The 17,378-nt window shown below is 38.6% G+C and overlaps 1 protein-coding gene and 1 pseudogene across 1 annotated transcript in view; one reads left to right on the top strand and one right to left on the bottom strand.

Annotated features, from left to right (window-relative positions):
* FAM186A (family with sequence similarity 186 member A) overlaps window positions 1-17,378 on the top strand; it is a gene marked incomplete at its 5' end in the record, with an annotated part of 75,107 nt that overhangs the window by 13,776 nt on the left and 43,953 nt on the right.
* Window positions 10,673-11,820, bottom strand: LOC125920237 (heterogeneous nuclear ribonucleoprotein A1-like; annotated as a pseudogene).

The raw sequence follows: 17,378 nt of genomic DNA, 5'->3' as shown, positions 1-17,378 counted from the left end.
GCATCAATCAAAATGGCCTTATAAAGAACTATAACATTGGCTAGTTGATTACGATGTTCCTAGAAGTGAAATAGATAAGAAGCTTACTAAATTCTCATTTGAACTGTGTAAGTAGAATATTTCTAGGTCAAGTGAACAAAAGTCTAAACTGAATCATGAAAAGAGGCATGGCCCCTCAATCAGTTCCCAGACTTGAGCCACTTTAAAGACCCAGAACCCTTTGAATAAAGACAAGGCTGGGTCATTTGAGGAATGACTATGGTACACTGCCAAAAATTTATGGTAAACCCATCGTGTGATTATTTCACCAGATCTGAAATGCATAGATGGAATAGACATAATCAGCAGCTGGCTGAATTATCACCACATTGATTCCCTGATATGTGGAATAAAGGCTATTATGGTGGGAAATGCCAGGTGGAAGCCACTAGAACTTCCTTTACTTAAGAAAATAGTAAACCCAAACCAATACTCCATCTCTAGAGGAATTGTAGAGATAAGTTCCCCCCATCAAGGAAAGATGCAAGAGTAGAGATTCCCATCACTTCTTCATTCAACTTGCCTATTTAGCCTGTGCAGAAGACAGAGGGATCTTGGAGACTAAAAGTGGATTATTGTAAAACTAATTAACCAGATAGTGACTCTAATTGCAGCTGTGTGCCAGATGTGGTTTCATTGCTTGAGCAAATTAACACATCCTCTGGTAGCTGGTATGCAGCTACTGATATGACAAATTCATACCTGTCAATAAAGACAACCAGAAACAGTTTGCTTTCAGGTGGCAAGGCCAGCAATACACATTCACTGGCCTACCTCAGGGACATATCAAGTCTCTAGTCTGGTAGTTTCCATCAATGAAGCCATCTGGCATAGAGTTTTTTTTTTTGTTGTTGGGAAGTTTTTTATTATCAATTTGTTTCCCTTTATAGTTATGTCTTTTCAGATTTTATATTTCTTTGCAATTCAGTCTTTATATGTTTTGTGTTTCTAGGAATTGTTCCATTTTATCTAGGTTATCCAATTGAGTGGCATACAATGTTCATAGTACCCTCTCATAATCCTGTTTATTTCTGTAGAATCAGTAGTAATGTTCCCATGTTGGTTTCTGATGTTAGTAATTTAAGTCTTCTCTGTTTTTCTTAGTCAATCTAGCTAAAGATTTATCATTGTTGTTGATTTCTTTTTTTTTTTGAAAGAAGCAACTTTTGTTTTATTGATTTTCTCTACTCTTTTATTTAAAAATTTTTTAATTATTATGTTTATTTATTTTGAGAGAGAGAGAGAGACAGACAGACAGAGTGTGAGTGGGGGAGGGGCAGAGAGAAAGGGAGACAGAATCCGATGCAAGGCTCCAGGCTCTGAGCTGTCAGCACAGAGGCCTACGTGGGGCTTGAACCCATGAGTGTGAGATCATGACCTGAGTTGAAGTTGGACACTCAACCAAGCGAGCCACCCAGGCGCCCCTCTACTCTTTTATTTATGTCTGTTCTACTGTTTATAAATTTCTTCCATCTGCTAGCTTCAGATTTAGTTTATTCTTCTTCTAGTTCCTTATCATGTAAAATTAGGTAATTGACTTGAGATCTTTTTTTCATGTAAACTTCCTAGAGTTTTTTCCTCTAAATGTCCCTTTTAGCACTGCTTTTGCCACATGCTATAAGTTTTGGTATGTTGTGTTTTCATTTTCATCCATACATATTTTCTAATGTCCCTTGTGATTTCATCTTTGGCCCATTTATTGCTTAAGAATATGTCAATTTCCATGTACATGAATTTTCTAGTTTTTCTTCTGTGATTGGTTTCTAACTTTATCTCATTGTGTTTGTAAAAAATAATGCTTCATGTGATATATTTTTAAATATATTGATATTTGTTTTGTGGCCTAACATATGGTCTCTCCTGAAGAATGTCCCACATGCACTTGAAAAAACTGTGTATTCTATTGAAGTGTTCTGTATACATCTGTTGTATCTAGATGGTTTACTGTGTTGTTTTAGTTCTTTATTTCCTAACTTATCTTCTGTCTAGTTGTTCTGTTACTGAAAGTCACTTATTGAGGTCTCCCCCTATTATAGAACTATTTCTGTCTTCAATTCTGTCAATTTTCACTTCTTAAATTTTGAGAGTATGTTATCAGGTGCATAAATGTTTATAACTGTTTCTTCTTGCCGTATTGGACCTTTTATTATTAGCTCTTGTAATCTTTTCTGATTTAAAGTCTATTTGTGGGGTGTCTGGGTGATTCAGTTGGTCAGTTAAGTGATTGACTCTTAATTTCAGCTCAGGTCATGACCTCACAGTTGTGAGATCAATCCCCACGTGGGGCTCCATGCTGGGCATGAAGCCTGCTTGAGATTCTCTCTCCCTCTCCCTTTGCCCCTCCCCAACTTGCAAGCTTTCATTCTCTCTTTCTCTAAAATAATAATAAATAAATAAAAATTTTAAAAATAAAATGAGTCTCTTATAGGGTGCCTGGCTGGCTCAGTTGGTAGAGCATGTGACTCTCGATCTTGGGTTTGTATGTTTGAGCCCCTTGGTGGGTACAGAGAGTACTTAAAAATAAAATAAAATCTTTTATTTTTCTTCAGTTCGGGATGGTTCATTAGACATCATTTAGATAATAACCAGAATAGCCCCTTTGAGAAGTAGTGAAATATTTGAGTCCTGAAGACTTCAGTCTAGTCATAAACAAGATTGTTAAGGTATAGAGGAGTCTCTAGTTAACCAGCACGCTGTTCCCATTTCTTCAGCTTGACTGCATATAAAAGAGCTCATTACAGTAATTCATTTTTCAACAGGAAAGATTGAAGTGATGATAGACTCAGACACTAACTAAACATAGGTCCCTGCTTCACATAGCAGCCTTCATTGACAGTGAAACCATTTTCCCCAGTGCTTGGTGGAGCTTCCTACATTAGCAGTATAATGAAATAGAGCATTCTTGCCCAGGAAACCTCTGCCCAATACAATTCCATGCATCTTGAAAAGCCAAAGATGATCTAATTTTTGACACAGAAGCTCATCAATGATTTTGCAGATGGAAACTGATTCAGGGAGATGAAATGATCTGTCAGAGGTCTCCTGATATTTCTGCTACACATGGTTTTGAATGCCTATACCTTTCTTGTTTCTCTCCCATTGAATTTCAAAGGTTCAGTTTCCCGCCTTTTAAGGATCTTAAGAAACTAAAACCAGCAGAAAGCTTCAAATCTCCTTTTAAAAACAGATTTGAGATTGTAAAAGCAGCAATGAGAGTGAAAGCTTTCCTCTATCAATGTTTCTTCATTTCTTTGTTCATTCATTTACCAGATGTGTATCTACTTTATAAACATTTCCAAACAAGCACTTCAGTATTGGATCTTCCCACTACAGAAAGTGCCTACCTCTGTGTTGGGACTTGAAGATCACCCAGTCCTGAGTGGCAATCCAGCAATTAAGGGGAAAATTCCTTATAATAATGTTTTAATAAGAAAAAGAAAACCCTGAGAAGTGTCTTGAAATATAAGAAACAAGTCTCCCTGATTTGGAGCAACATGGCAAATATATTTCATTGCAGTTATGTCTCCAAAACCAGATGAAGATAAATAGTGCCAGTTCTCGACAAAATTGTGAGTTTTATCTTTGTCAGTCTTGATATCCTCTTCATGTACCCTTTTAATCCTTCAGCTGTCTTCTCTTATACTTCAAGCCTCCAAAGCTTTCCTATTATTCTCCCCTACCTTCTCTGCCATTCTGATTGTCTCCTGAATATCCATTCCTCTTCTTTGTATAGCAGCCTTGTTACATGAGTGACAAAGATACATCTCCAGCTTCAGGAGGACCCTAATTGCTACAGCTAAACCTAATCAGCTTCAAGAGGACCTTAAACTAGCTAACATCACTGAATATTGAGCATGAAGAACAAGTTGTGGTGGTTGAGGGCTTTTTTTTTTTTCATTTTTAAAAATTTACATCTAAATTAGTTAGCAAATAGTGCAACAATGATTTCAGGAGTAGATCCCTTAGTGCCCCTTCCCCATTTAGCCCATCCCCATCCCACAACCCCTCCAGTAACCCTCTGTTTGTTCTCCATATTTATGAGTCTCTTTTGTTTTGTCCCCCTCCCTGTTTTTATATTATTTTTGTTTCCCTTCCCTTATGTTCGTCTGTTTTGTCTCTTAAAGTCCTCATATGAGTGAAGTCATATGATTTTTGTCTTTCTCTGACTGGCTAATTTCACTTAGCATAATACCCTCCAGTTCTATCCACATAATTGCAAATGGAAAGATTTCATTCTTTTTGATTGCTGAGTAATACGTCTTTATCCATTCATCCATCGATAGACATTTGGCCTCTTTCCATACTTTGGCTATTGTTGATAGTACTGCTATAAACATGGGGGTGCATGTGTCCCTTAGAAACAGCACACCTGTATCCCCTGGATAAATGCCTAGTAGTGCAATTGCTGGGTCGTAGGGTAGCTCTATTTTTAGTTTTTTGAGGAACCTCCATACTATTTTCCAGATTGGCTGCACCAGCTTGCATTCCCAAAAATAAAATCTTTAAAAATAAATAAAATGAGTCTCTTATAGGTAGCATATAGTTGAATCATAGTTAAAAAAAAATCCATTCTGCTAGGGGTGCCTGGGTGGCTCAGTCAGTTAAACGTCTGACTTTGGCTCAGGTCACGATCTCACAGTTTGTGAGTTCAAGCCCCACATCAGGCTCTGTGCTGTCGGTTCAGAGCCTGGAGCCTGCTTCGGATTCTGTGTCTCCTTCTCCCTCCACCCCTCCCCCACTCACTCTCTGTCTCTCAAAAAATGAATAAACATTAAAAAAAATTTTTAATCTATTCTGCTAATCACTAGCTTTTGATAAGATGGTTTAATTCATAAAATTTAAAGTAATTACTGATAAGGAGGGACTCAATTTTTGCCATTTTGTTACTTATTTTCTCTTTGCATTATAGCTTTCCCCCTTATTTTTTATATTACTGTCATCTTTTGTGTGTGTGTGTGTGTGTGTGTGTGTGTGTGTGTGTATGTATTTTAAAGAAATGTTTTGATACCTTTCTTATTTCCTTTTGTGTATATTCTATACTTATTTTCTTTTTGGTTACCAAGGGGATTACAAATAATTTTGCAAATTTACACAATCTTAGTTTGAATTTATACTAGCTTAACTTTAATCACATACAACAACTCTGCCCCTATACTGCTCTGTCTCCACTCCTTTCAGTTACTGAGATCACAGATTACATCTGTACATAATGTACCCCCAAACAGACTAACAATTGTTTTTTATGCATTTGTGTTTTAATGTAGGAAATGGGGGCGCCTGGCTGGCTCAGTTGGTTAAACATGTGACTTCAGTTCAGGTCATGATCTCACTGTTTGTGTCAGGCTCTGGGCTGACCGCTCAGAGCCTGGAGCCTGCTTTGAATTCTGTGTCTACCTCTCTCTCTGCCCCTCCCCAGCTCATGCTCTGTCTCTCAAAAATAAAAATAAACATTAAAAAAATTAAAAAAATAAATAAATAATGTACAAAATAAGAAATGGAAACAAAAAAAAAAAAAGGGGCGCCTGGGTGGCGCGGTCGGTTAGGCGTCCGACTTCAGCCAGGTCACGATCTCGCGGTCTGTGAGTTCGAGCCCCGCGTCAGGCTCTGGGCTGATGGCTCGGAGCCTGGAGCCTGTTTCCGATTCTGTGTCTCCCTCTCTCTCTGCCCCTCCCCCGTTCATGCTCTGTCTCTCTCTGTCCCAAAAATAAATAAAAAACGTTGAAAAAAAAAAAAAAAAAAAGAAATGGAGTTATAAACCAAAATTACGATTCTGTTAGCTTTTATAATTGCTTATGTATTTGACTTTATCAGGATCTTTATTCCCCTCCACAGAGTTTTGAGTACTTTCATTTCAACCTGACTCTTCTTAGCATATCTTATGGGACAGGTCTAGTGGTAATGTACTTTCTCAGCTTTTGTTTGTCTGGTAATGTCTTAATTTCTTCCTTATTTTTGAAGGACACTTTTGCCAGATATAGAATTCTTGATTTACATTTTTTTTTCTCTCAGCACTTTGAATACATCAACCCATTGACTTGGGGCCTCCAAGGCTTCTGATGAAAATTCTAATAATCTTCATGGGGATCCTTGTATGTGATAGTTGTGTCTCTACTGCTACTTTGAACATTCTTTCTTTGGTTTTTGATAGTTGGTTATTATTTGTCGCAGCATGGGTCTCTTTGAGTTTAGCATACTTGGGATTCATTGAGCTTCTAGATTTGTACTTTCATGTATTTCCTTAAGTTTGGGAAGTTTTCAGCCAGTAATTCTTTAAATAATCTGTCACTTTCTCTTGTCTCCTTTGTGGACTCCTCCAATGTATATATTCCTTTCTTTATGGTGTTCCACAGGTCCCTTAGGTTCTGTTCGCTTTACCTTTCTGTTCCTCAGACTCGATCATTTAAACTCTTATCTTCAAGTTAGCTTATTCTTCTGTGTGCTTAAATCTGATTTTTAATCCTTTTAGTGGAATTTTCTTTCTTTCTTTTGTTTTATTTTCTTTTTTGTTGTTTGTTTTATTTTTGGAAGTTTCAGATATACTTCTCAGCTCCAGAATTTCATTTTGGATCTTTTTTATGTTTTTTTTTTTTAATATCTTTATTGATATTCCTGTTGTGTTCATACATAATTTTCCTGACCTTGTCCATGTCTTCCTTTAACTCTTTAAGTATCTTTAAGACAGTTGTTTTATTTTATTTTATTTAAAATTTTGTTTTATTTTATTTTAAATTTTTATTTATTTTATTTTATTATTTTATTAAAGTTTTTGTCTAGGAAGACTGCAATTTGGTCTTCCTTGTTGATGGTTTTTACAACTTTTTTTCCCTTTTGAATAGAACATGCTTTCCTATTTCTCTGTGTCTCTTGTGATTTTGTTGTTATTGTTGAAAATTGGACATTTGAATGTTATAATATGGTAAGTCTGAAAATGAAAATATCCTTCTCCACTACCTCCAGGGGTTGTTTTGTTTTGTTTTGTTTTGTTTGTTTGTTTTAATCTCTATGTGCCAGGCATCAGCCTGCATCTTTTTTTGGGCATGCATAATGATTTTCTTTTTTTTTTTTTTTTAATTTTTTAATGTGTATTTATTTTTGAGACAGAGAGAGACAGAGCATGAACAGGGGAGGGTCAGAGAGAGAGGTAGACACAGAATCTGAAGCAGGCTCCAGGCTCTGAGCTGTCAGCACAGAGCCCGACGCGGGGCTCGAACTCACAGACCGTGAGTGAGGTCATGACCTGAGCTGAAGTCGGACGCTTAACCAACTGAGCCACCCAGGCGCCCCCATAATGATTTTCTAAATTCCCCCAAACATATAATTGCTTTTGGATTTCCTACTCTTTAAATGTCTGGCTCCCAAAGGGCCAAAAAAGAAACTGAAAGGAAAAGAGCAGAAGCTATATCTTTAAACCCCTTGAAAGGTGCTTCACTCAGTGGAGATTCCAACAATGCTAGCCTGGCTTTGTATCTGCACCTCCCTGATCTGAAACAATAATTCACAATCAGAACAAAGATTTCTTACTTACAAGAGAAGATACTTACTGCCTACTCTAGCTCTTGTAAGGTGCTCTAGGAACGTTTCCTGTAAGAGGGGTGGAAGGTGGGGAATGGATACCGGCTATAGTTCTAAAGGCTGAAATTACACTTTACTGGTCAAGCCTTCCCTTAAAAGTTGTAAAGCATTGAATAAACCCCAGAATCCCAAATTAGTTAAATCAGATAGACTCTGCCAATACAGTTGTTTAGTTGGAGAGATGGATTCCTGTGCTTCCTCCTCAGCTATCTTCCCTGATGTCACTTCTTTTGCCTGATATTTTTTTATTGTATGTCAGATATTGTGAACTTTATCTTGCTAGATGCTGGGCATTTTTCTAATCCGATAAATATTTTCAAACTTTTAGGACACATTTATGTAGCAGTAGTTTGATCCTTTTGTTCACTGTTAGATGAGACTATAGGAGCATTTAGTCTACAGCTTATTTTGCCCCCACTATGAGGCAAAAGCCTGTCTGAATACTCCATAAGATGTCCTATGAACTAAGCTTTTTAGTCAATCTGGGAACAGAATATACTTCTCCTCCCTGTGTGAGTTCTGGGGTTTATAATCATTTTAGGTGGACTTCTTTTAGTTGTCTTATATAAGAGGATGAATCTTGTCCATGTAACTTCATCTAGAATGGAAGCATTGGTTGAACTCTTCTTTTAAAAACTTTAAAAATTATAATAAACATAAGTGAAAACTCACAGTTGAAAATACTCCACGAGGGGCACCTGGGTAGCTCAGTTGGTTGAGCGCCTGACTTTGGTTCAGGTCATGGTCTCCTAGTTCAAGAGTTCGAGCCCCACAGTGGACTTGCTGCTGTCAGCCTGTCAGTGCAGAGCCAGGTTCAGATCTTCTGTCCCCCTCTCTCTGCCCCTCCCTGCTTGCACTCTCCCAATAAATAAATAAATAAATAAATAAATAAATAAATAAAAGTACTACATGAACTATCACAAAATATACAAATCCCAGATATATATATATATGTTATCTGCACCACATAAACTTCCCCATTTTCCCAAAAGACAATTATCTTCATCTTTAACATTGTAGGTTGATTTTGCCCGATAAATGGAATCATGCAGTATATATTCTTTAATGTCTGGTTTCTTTTGCTTAATATTATGTTCAGGAGATTCTTTGTATGGAACTATAATTCATTAATTTTTGTTACTATCATTCCATTTTATGATTTTATCCATTCTACTGTTGTTCTCTACTAGAAATAATATCACTATAAACATTTCTGTGAATATTTTTTGGTACACATATGCATGCATTTCATCTATGAATGGAATTGCTGGTCAGTCAAGTATGCATTGATTTAATTGTAGTAAATAATGCAAAATAATTTTTTCTCTAATCTTTTTTATTTCATAAAAATTTTAGACTTAAAGAAAAGCCACAAAACAGTATAGATTTTCCATATATTTTCAGATCAGCTTCCCCTAATGTTAACATATTACATAGCCATAGTACACTACCAGAATCAGGAAATTAAAATTTATACAGTACTATTAACTGAAGATCTCATTTGATTTTATCAGTTTTCTCATTAATGTGTTTTTCTGTCCCAGGATCCTAGCCAGGGTCTCAGAGAGCACCTACTTTCTCCCTAGTCTTCTGTGGTCTGTATCATTTCCTTGGTTGTTCATTGTTTCCAAGATCTTGATATTTTCAAAGAATGTAACTTTTTTAAATGTCTCTTACTTTTGGTTTCTCTAATATTTTTCACGATGGGATTGGGATTATGCATTTTGGGGGCAAAAAATACCCCATAAATGATCTTCATCCTTAGTACATCATATTACAGGGGTCTGCATGATGACTTATGTTGACCTTGATCACTTGGTTAAAATGATTTGTTTACTGTAAAGTTACTATTTTTCCCTGTGTAGTTAATAAATACCTTGGGGAAGATACTTTGAGACTGTGCACATTCTGTGTCTTCTCCAACTTTCGTCCACTGAATTTTGGAATTCATTGATAGATATTGTCTGCAACAATTATTACTGTGATGTTACCTAAGGGTAATTTTCTTTTCCCTCTTCCACATTTATTTATTTATTTAAAAAAAAATTTTTTAACGTTTATTTATCTTTGAGACAGAGAGAGACACAGCATGAATGGGGGAGGGGCAGAGAGAGAGGGAGACACAGAATCCGAAGCAGGCTCCAGGCTCTGAGCCATCAGCCCAGAGCCCGGCGCGGGGCTCGAACTCATGGACCGCGAGATGGTGACCTGAGCTGAAGTCAGACGCCTAACTGACTGAGCCACCCCGGCGCCCCTCTTCCACATTTATTAATTGGAACTCTGTGCCAGCAAGAACTACCTCTTCCATTTATTTATTCACTAATATTGATAGAGACTCAGATATTTATTTTATCTTGTAGGTTATAATTTATTATTATTATTATTGTTATTGCTTCAATTCTTCCAGATTTGGCCATTAGGAGCTCCTTCTTTCTTTCTTTTTTTTTCTTTCTTTCTTTTTCTTTTTCTTTTTTTTTAAAGACACATTTATGCAGCGTTATGATCAGACTTTTAATTTAACAATCAACAGCATGGGTGCAAAAAAAAAATATCTATGTTAAAACCCTTTGTTGGAATGCTTTACACTTTCCACAGAACAGAAACTAAAATAACCTGTTATACAAGTAGTCACAAATACAGTCCTCGAGCTTTTTGCCCATACACATGAGTATTGTCTAAAATGTGTCTTCTTTGTAGCAGCTAGGCCCTGCCACCCCTGTGCTTGTCTGAGTTCACAAATCTGTTGGAACCTGTAGCTTCCCTGTCACTTCTCTGACTCTCTCCTGCTAAGCTTAGTTTCCCGGTAGTAATTAAAACCTAAAACCGTCTGACTTCGGCTCAGGTCATGATCTCACGGTTTGTGAGTTCGAGCCCTCCATCGGGCTCTGCGCTGACAGTCTGGAGTCTGCTTCAGATTCTGTCTCCCCCCCCCCCCCCAATCCTCTCCTGCTCATGCTCTCTCTTTCTCTCTCTCTCTCAAAGAATAAACATTAAAAATATTTTTTTAGGGGCGCCTGTGTGGCTCAATCGGTTAAGCAGCCAACTTTGGCTCAGGTCACGATCTCGCGGTCCGTGAGTTCGAGCCCCGCGTCCGGCTCTGTGCTGACAGCTCAGAGCCTGAAGCCTGTTTCAGATTCTGTGTCTCCCTCTCTCTGACCCTCCCCTGTTCATGCTCTGTCTCTCCCGGTCTCAAAAATAAATAAACGTTAAAAAAAATTTTTAAAAATAAATAAAATAAAAATATTTTTTTAAACCTCTGCCACTTCCATAGCTGCTGCTGCTGCAACCACCATAGCCACGCTGGGTTTGTGGTTTGGCAAAGTATTGGCCTCCACCACCACAGGGGCCAGAGCTTTGGCCCCCCCCAAATTGCCTCCTTTCATAGGTCTAAAGTTTGAAGATTGGCCGTTGTAATTGTCAAAATCATTATAGCTTCCGCCACCTCCAAAGTTGCTTCCATCATTACCAAATCCGTGACAGCCATCCCCACTGCCACTGTATCCATTGCCACCTCGACTGCCACCAAAGCCACCTTGCCCACTGAAGTTTCCTCCACGACCAAAGTTGTCATTCCCGCCAAAACCACCTCCGTGACCACCACCGAAGTTTCCAGAACCACGTCGACCTCTTTGGCTGGACGAAGCACTGGCCATCTCTTGCTTAGATATGGCTTTTCTGACTTCACAGTTGTGGCCGTTCACAGTATGGTATTTTCGAATGACAATCTTGTCTACAGAGTCACGGTCATCAAACGTCACACAAGCAAAGCCTCTCTTTCTGCCACCGCCTCGGTCAGTCATGATTTCAATCACTTCAGTTTTCCCCTACTGTTCAAAATAATCTCTCAGGTGATGTTGTTCAGCGTCTTCTTTAATGCCACCGACCAAAATCTTTTTCACGGTTAAGGGCGCATCAGGTCTCTAAGAATCTTCTCTCGAGACAGCCCTCTTTGGTTCCACAACTCTCCCATCCACCTTGTGTGGCCTTGCATTCACGGTTGCGTCCACCTCCTCCACAGTGGCATAGGTGACAAACCCAAAGCCTCTGGAGCACTTGGTGTTTGGATCTCTCATTACCACACAGTCAGTGAGTGTTCCCCACTGCTCAAAATGGCTCTTCAGACTCTTATCAGTTGTTTCGAAGCTCAAACCTCCGATAAAAAAGCTTCTGCAGCCATTCGGGCTCTTTAGTAGATTCTGACTTAGACATGACAGCTGTGGGAGGGGAGACTTTAATGATGCTTACTCAGCAGTGTCCACAGGCAGAAAGGAATAATCTGATGAACATATCTCGACTCCTGTGTTCTTTCAACAAGTGGCTATCTATCTATCTATCTATCTCTCTGGAACCACAAGATGTTCCAGGATCATCTTATACATTCCCTGTCCAGCCCTGAAATCAATGATTTTTCCAAAAACTCTTGTTCCTTTTCTTGGAGACTGATGTTTAGAAACCAAGATTTGGGGCTAGGTGTGTTCATTATTACTGGAGTGATGTTTCTTCTAGGCCCTCTTACCAAAGAGAGATAGAAAGTATATGTATATGTATATGTATATGTATATGTATATGTATATGTATTAGCCTATGTAGATATATACATCTATATTTATCTTTGTGTATATTTAAAACATGATTTAATACTGATAGTTCAGGTTCCAATCCTATACCATAGGATTCATTTTTAGTCTTTTCCTATTCCTTATTTGTAACTTCTTTCATAAGAGTGAGAAACCCAGTTCTTATTATCTACAATACATTTATTTATTCATTCATTTCTAATGTACCCATAGAGTAGTTTCAGAGTTGCTAACTCATTTCCATGCAAGAAATACATTTACTGACTAGTATAGCATTTATGAACCATTCTTTGTATTTAACCTTAAATTATTATTTTTTTCCCCAAGGGTACTAGCTGGTTTTTTTTCTTCCCAATGTGGTTATATTACTCATTTGTATATAATTAACTTCAGTTGTTAGTGTTTGTATCCATTTCTTGTCACCCTATATACTGGTTGGTTTCAACAGTTTATTTATTATGTGAATGGTTTGTAAAACATTACTATGGTGGTAAAAGTCAGATTATATAAAAAGATACACTGAGAGAGAGATTGCTGGGAAGATAGCAGAGTAGGAGGACCCTGTTCACCTTGTCCCATGTATACAACTACATAACACTCACATCAGAACCCAGAAAACAACCTGAAGACTGGCAGATCAAACTCCACAGCTAAATGTAGAGAAGAGGCCACACTGAAGAGATTAGGAAGGGTGGAGACACAGTGAGGAGCTAAAGGGATTCACTGGACTCTCCCCTGGAGGGAGGGACTTGTGGGCATGGAGTAGGGAAAGAAACCTGCTATTACACCAGAAAGACTGATTCTCCATAACGTTTGGCTTTGAAAACCAGAGGGGCCAAATTTCATGAATTCTTCCAACCAGCAGAACTTAAAGCCTAGAATTTTATTTGTATCTCATCTCATCTCATCTCATCTCATCTCATCTCATCATCTTATCCGTGCTTCAGGGACACAAGCCAAAGCCTAGAATTTAAAAAATCAGTGGGCTCACTCTGGGAGAGCCAGGAAGGCCAGAGGAAACTGAGCCCTTACACTTAATGCCATAGAGCAACAAATAACCCACGGAGAAACAGCACAGAAGCAGAAGTTTGAAAGATGCCTGGGGTGTAAGGGAAAGAGATTTGTTTACTAATCTCAGAGCATGTACTGGAGGGGCAGGTTCATTGGGAGACTTCTCCAGGAACAAAGGAGCTGGCAGGCACATTTCCCTCCCTTTATCCCAGTATAAACACATGGCCACTGCAAGAACCAGCACTACCCCAACATTCACTTCCTAACTTGCTTACACCATGCCCCACCCCCCACCAGGCTTTGGGGATCTGCCCCCTCCAGCCTGGCTTGTCTCAGTACTGGTGCTGTAGGTCCCCTCCCCCAGAAGACCAGCACAAACCTTGCCAAAACTGCATCTCCTGAAACTGTGAGCTTTGTGGAATCGTGATCCTGGCAGCAGCTGTGGTAAGTCCCCTCTCTGGGACCACAGGCCATAATTTCTCTGACATCAGCCGTAGAACATTTTTTTTAGATGTAGCTCCTGAAGAAAAGGAAATAAAAGCAAAAATAAGCTATTGGGATTACATCAAAATAAAGAGCTTGTGTACAGCAAAAGAAACAACCAACAAAACTAAAGACAGTGTACTGAATGGGAGAAGATATTTGCATTGCAAATGACCTATCCAGTAAAAGGTTAGTATCCAAAATATATAAAGAACTGATACAACTCAACACCCCAAACCCAGATAATCCAATTAACAAATGGGCAGCAGACATGAACAGACATTTCTCTAAACAAGACATCCAGGGGCGCCTGGGTGGCTCAGTCGGTTAAGCGTCCGACTTGGGCTCAGGTCACAATCTCGCGGTCCAGTGAGTTTGAGCCCCGAGTCGGGCTCTGGGCTGATGGCTCAGAGCCTGGAGCCTGCTTCGGATTCTGTGTCTCCCTCGCTCTCTGCCCCTCCCCCATTCATGCTCTGTCTCTCTGTCTCAAAAATAAATTAAAAAAAAAAAAATTAAAAAAAAAAGACATCCAGATGGCCAACATACACATGAAAAGATGCTCAACATCACCCTTCACCACAGATATGCAAATCAAAACTACAGTGAGATACCACCTCATACCGGTGATAATGGCTAAAATAAAAAACACAGGAAACAACAAGTGTTGGTGAGAATATGAAGAAAAGGAATGCTCCTGCACTGTTGGTGGCAATGCAAACTGGTGCAGCCATTGTGGAAAAGAATATGGAGGTTCCTCAAAAAATTAAAAATAGAACTGCCCTATGATCTAATAATTGCACTACTAGGTATTTACCTAAAGAAAGTGAAAACACCAATTCAAAAAATATGTACACCCCTATGTTTATAGCAGCATTATTTATAATGCCAAATTATGGAAGCACCCCAAATATCCATTGATAGATGAACGGATAAAGATGTGGCATATATATACAATGGAATTTTTTTTTTTTAACGTTTATTTATTATTGAGAGACAGAGAGAGACAGAGCATGAGCATGGGAGGGGCAGAGAGAGGGGGGAGACACAGAATCCAAAGCACAGAGCCCAATGTGGGGCTCGAACTCACAAACCACGAGATCATGACCTGAGCCGAGGTGAGACGTTTAACCGACTGAGCCACTCAGGCACCCCTACAATGGAATATTATTATTCAGCCATTAAAACAATGGAATCTTGCCATTTACAACAACATGGGTGGAGCTTAAGAGTATAGTGCTAAGAAAAATAAATCAGAGAAAGACAAATACCATATGGTTTCACTCATAAGTGGAATTTAAGAAACAAACGAGAAAGGAGCTATCAAAAAAGAAAAAAGAGAGAGAAACCAAGAAACAGACTCTTAGCTATGGAAAACAAACTGACGGTTACCAGAGGGGAAGTGGGTGGGGGGGTGGGTAAAATAAGCTATGAGGATTAAGGAGTGTACTTGTGATGAGTACTGGGTGATGAATGGAATTTTTCAATGACTATAGTGTAAACCTGAAACTATTATAATACTGTGTGTTAACTATATTGGAATTTAAAACAAATTTTTTTTCTTTTTTTCATTTTTTTTTTAACGTTTATTTATTTTTGAGACAGGGAGAGACAGAGCATGAACAGGGGAGGGTCAGAGAGAGGGAGACACAGAATCTGAAACAGGCTCCAGGCTCTGAGCTGTCAGCACAGAGCCGGACGCGGGGCTCGAACACACGGACCGTGAGATCATGACCTGAGCCGAAGTCAGCCGCTTAACCGACTGAGCCACCCAGGCGCCCCTAAAACAAAATGTTTTTTAAAATTTCCTAAAAACCACTACGTGAAAAGTAAGAAGATAGAGGTTAAATTAATAAATTTTATTCCAAATACTATCATTTCCACATTTAATCAATATAAAAATTATTAATGAGATATACATTGTTTTCGTTATTGGGTCTTTGAAATCCAGCCTGTATTTTGCTCTTACACAAATTGCATGGTAAATTTTCATTAGAAATATTTGATCTATATTTAGATTTATAAAATTTATATTTGAAGCAGTAGATTCACATATCAAGTTCTTTCAAAGGTAAAATTTTTCCAATAAATGAATTGTTAGTTTTTAAATTTGGATTAGTTTATTTCTATTTAAAATGTATTTCCTGTCACACTTGCCTGTTACAGTTGCTCAGTAGCCACATGTAGCTGGTGGCTACCATAGTGGATACTGTTGCATCCACAGGACTCCTGAAACAGAATGCTACGGGCAGCAGTGACAGTCACAGCAAAGTTTATTGCAATGAGAGGCAAGGCCAACCGATCGGGACTGACACTCTTGACCAGAGTGCGGTCTCGAACAGCCGGGGTACAGAGTTTTTATAGGTGACCACATCATCTTATCATCACCTGGGAACAGAACAAAGAAATAGTTCCCAGATGGGGGTGGAAACAGTTCAGACATGCCCTTGCCCCAATCCAATCAAACACTAATCCAGTTGATTTTCCTTGAACTTTTGTTCCCTTGATTGATAGGACAAGGCTGTTATCTCTTAATCTACAGTGTTAAAACAAAGCTGTTATTTCTTAAGGCTACAGGTTAGCCCTACATTACAATTTAACCCTTACAGATACCACAGCTCTAGAGAAACTCTTGCATATATGCACCAGGAAGAATTTTCAGAAATGTTTCCATCATCATTTGTAAAATCAAAATACTGGTAACAAACAAATACAGAATGAACAAACGAATAAATAAATTATAGCATATTTACACAACAAAATATTAAATAGATGTCAGTGGAAGTAAGTTCACTATAGATACACACTTCACTTCACCATGGGTAAACTAGAAAACACAATGTTGAGGGAAAAAAGTAAGTCACACGAGTATATAGAGAATGATTCAGGAACAGGCAAAACGACACCATCTATTGTCTAGAGATGTGCGCGCGTGTGTCTGCTGCAGGGGAGGCAAAACTTCACCTCTATCCATGTTAAGTTTTCAGCCAGGGTTCTTTAAAAGACAGATTAACAAAAGATAAACAGTTCATTAGCACGTGTAGTGTACAGCATACGGAAGAAATCGAAACAAAGAGTAACTCAAAGCAGTTTATAGTAGCATCTTCAACAAAGAATAGTAAATCTGTGGCTAGATGACAGGACAAAGGAGAGCAATGGTGGTGAACTGTGGGAAGGTTATTATGCACCAGATTATTTTGATGCTAATAAATCTGTCTTCAGTAGAAAGAGTTTTATCCTGCCTTTAGGCAGAAACGAAGTAGGGTAGAGGGAGATTTTCCTGCATTTGTTGCTTCTTCATTGCCTTTGGCTCAATAGTTTTTACATCAAAGAAGCATATTTTGGGGTGACGTGTTCTGGTTTCTCTCTGCTAAAACAAATTTCTGTCAAACAGGTGGTATAAAACAACAGACCTTTATTCTCTCACAGTTCTAGAGATCGGATGACCCAGACACTGAGTCTGGTCACTGTGACTGAAACTAAGATGTCAGCGAGGTTGCGTTCTCTATGGACACTTCCTTGGGGAAAATCCATCCCTTGCTCCTTCCAGCTTCTGGTGGCTGCCAGCATTCTTTGGCTGTGGCCACATCACTCCAATCTTCAAGGCCAGCAACTTCAAATTTCTCTCTGCCTCATTTTCACATTGAACCTTCTCTGTAGGTTCAGTGATCTTGACCTCTACCTCCCTCTTAAAAGGAC

The sequence above is a fragment of the Panthera uncia genome, chromosome B4 (genome assembly GCF_023721935.1).
Source record: "Panthera uncia isolate 11264 chromosome B4, Puncia_PCG_1.0, whole genome shotgun sequence".
NCBI classification, from domain to species: Eukaryota; Metazoa; Chordata; class Mammalia; order Carnivora; family Felidae; genus Panthera; species Panthera uncia.
This window is presented reverse-complemented; position numbering and strand designations above follow the sequence as displayed.